General features: G+C 31.9%; 1 non-coding gene across 1 annotated transcript; it reads left to right on the forward strand.

Moving 5' to 3' along the window:
• The first annotated feature begins 564 nt into the window (after positions 1 to 564).
• On the forward strand, positions 565 to 671 carry LOC115708536 (small nucleolar RNA R71). The gene has a single exon (XR_004010028.2). It is a non-coding gene; the product is annotated as a small nucleolar RNA R71 (small nucleolar RNA).
• The last annotated feature ends 2,589 nt before the right edge of the window (positions 672 to 3,260 follow it).

A 3,260-nucleotide genomic window follows, 5' to 3' on the forward strand; every position in this document is an offset into this window, starting at 1 on the left:
AGACTAAAAATTTAATAGACACCCAAAATTAACTTGCTAAATTAAAAAAAAAAAGATAAAAACTAACAAAAGTAACAAACAACACACTCTTTCAATACCTGTTTTCATCAAAATTGAAGTTTAAAGATGATAAAAATAACTCTATACCATAGAGTTATCACTGACCAAGAACACATAAGCTTCCGAACAGATGTTGGCTTGTATTGTTACAAGGTCATTCCATTCGGCTTGTCAAAAGTGTGTGATCCTCTACAAATTTCACACCCAGTTGAAGCTTGTACATCTTTGGCAGCTATAGTTGTTTGTTGTAACTATTTAGTGAGTGTAGCTACCTGAGCTATTAAAGCAATAAGGGCATCCAATTCATGAATACCAATTATTTTCTTTTTGCCAAGTGCTCTTTCATTAGACCATTGATAGTTGTTCATAGTCATGTCTTCAAGTAATTCATAAGCTCTTGTTGTATTTTTGCTCATGAATGTGCCTCTAGATGCAGCATCAATAGTGGTTCTAGTAGTAGGACATAAACCATTATAAAAATTTTGTACCAACATCCACTGCTCAATACCATGGTGGGGGCACTTTCTCAATAGATCTTTAAAATTCTCCCAAGCTTCATACAAAGATTCACCATTATTCTGACAAAAATTATTTATTTCTCCCCTCAGTTTAGCAACTTTTGAAGGAGGGAAGATTTTAGATAAGAACTTTTGTGCTAGATCCTTCCAAGTAACAATAGAGTTTGGTTGTAGAGAATTTAACTAACATTTTTCTCTTTCCCTTAAAGAGAATGGGAAAAGCCTCAATTTAATAGCATCATCACTCACTCAACTGTATTAAAAAGTACCACACAATTTCAGAAAATTAGACGAGTAAGTGTGAGGACCTTTAGTAGGAAACCCACTAAATTGGAGAGTGGACTGCACCATTTGTAAAATTGCTGGCTTGATCTCAAAATTATTGGCTTCCACTGCTGGTGGTCTGACACAGATTTGTACCCGTTTTAAAATAAGGAGTACATAGTCTCTCAAGCTCCTTTTAGTATTATTCTAAGCTTGACCTCCATGTATAACTCCAGGAATTAGATTATTCTTTTCATTCCCTTCATTATACGCCATGTTTGTCGATTTCTTGGCTTTCTTCTTGTTCATTCTGTTTTACTTACAAAACTTCTCAATCTAAGGATTCAAAGGAACAAGGCTATATGCACCTCTTCTCCTGTGCATATAATAAATTCACCTGAGATAGGAAAAAAAATAGTAACTAAACCGGTTGAAAACAAGGGAAAACAAAATAAAATTAGAATAAAAATTAATGAAACTGGTATTAATGATGTTCAATTCTCGACAACGGTACCAAAAACTTGTTCGATAAATTTAGTATGCAAGTATACACAATCGAATAAAGTAATAGAATGATCAAGTAGAGTATCGTTTCTATGAGGATTTTGATTATTAATTACCAATCTATTAATTCTTTATTTTTATTTGATTAATTAAAAAGTTTTTAAAAATAAAATAAAACAAAGCAAATAATTGAAAAATTAGAGAAATAAATAATGAAAAAAACAAGAATTATTATGATCCCCAGCTATTCTTTATTTACTTCTTAATGCAATTACCCAATTTTTCTTCTTCCTATTTAATTGACAAGTTGAATTAAGTAGTTCATAATCTGGTTAAGACTTACAAACCCAATCTATATGAAAACTTCCTATATTCCTATGGTAAAATTTAATCACAAAGAAAATATTAAACAAAAAAAACTCATAAAATCATACAAATAATGTAGATATTTTCGTCCTAAATTAATTTGCATCTATACCAATCAAATCATATTCAAATCTTATATTTAAGAATTTTGATTTGAATTTATAAATAACAATTATAGGTGGTCAGTTAATAATTACAAAATTAAATCAGATTACATGGAATTGAAATAAGAGAAGGAGATGAAATTGAATAACTAAATAATTCATAAAATAAATTTAAGTGGTTCACATAATAATCTTTAAAGAAAATAAGCTCATAAAAGTCATTCTAAAACAACAAAGATTCAATTAAAAACATAAAAGATAAAGATAGATGAGAAAGAACACAGTTTGGAATTCTCTAATGGTGTCTAGCCATTCTCCTATACTCAAAATTGATCTCCAAGTTTGAATGCATTGAAAACTTAGCTCCTCAACCCCTTTAAATACAAAAATAGGACTGTTTCTCAAGAACTTCTAATGACACGACATTGCCTTGAGTGCCGCAACATTCAAAGCGAAGTCCCCCACTTTCCTTTTTTTTTGCTATTTTCTTAGTTTTCTTTTTTTTCTTCTTCCAACAAGTGAATGCCGCATCATTCCTTGCTAAGTCGTGACATTCCAAGCAGTTTCCCAAAATTTTTATTTCTCCTAATAATTTCCTTAAGAGAATTTAGAGATTTGAAAGAAAAGAATTTGGGTTCTTAGTTTTTGATGGGGTTCGACCAACTAAAGAGGAGAGAGAAAGGGGTATCTCAATTGTTTAATTGGGTTTGTAAAGAAAAAAAAAATCTAATTTCATCTATTTTCTATATAATTCTATGGTACTATGGCATAAGATAAGTTTTAAAAGACATGTCTATTAATTTAAAAAACTATCAATTTGCCCCTACTCACAAACCCACATAAACTTAAACTTAGGGGTAGAAGGGTCATTTTCCAAATAACCCATATAATCTCATAATCTTAACTATCCATAACAATTTCTGATATCTTTAAAATACTAATTTGTACTAATGTGAGATTCTCGGTGCTGACGGTGAAAACTCGTCGACCAAATTACGATCGAAAATCAAAACTCAAACACGAGAATTAGAATGAGGATTATATGAAAATATAAAAACTTAAAGAAATTCTTTGAGCAACAATGGAGGAAGAGAAATAATTGTATTTCTTAGAGTGAAGTCTTACAATGATTTTCCCACCTCTTCTCACATCTAAGGATAGGGTATTTATAGGTCTAATAGCTTGGGGGTACAATTGTGGTCACAAGGGACAAGTTGATGTTCGGGTATTGTGGGTTGTAGGTGTAGGAGGTGGTTTTGCACCTTGTACCTTTAACTGGTGTCTGGTAGTCCCAGGTAGTAGAGGTGGTGGCCGTTGTGCACCCTTGGTTGGAATGTCAGAGCTTGCAGGTGCAGTGCATCCACTACTCATACTGTAACACCCTAAATAATTAGGCACGCTACCCAAAATGATTATGAAACCCTAATCCCCTAACCGGGATTAC

The sequence above is a fragment of the Cannabis sativa genome, chromosome 1 (assembly GCF_029168945.1).
Source record: "Cannabis sativa cultivar Pink pepper isolate KNU-18-1 chromosome 1, ASM2916894v1, whole genome shotgun sequence".
In the NCBI taxonomy this organism is placed as follows: domain Eukaryota; kingdom Viridiplantae; phylum Streptophyta; class Magnoliopsida; order Rosales; family Cannabaceae; genus Cannabis; species Cannabis sativa.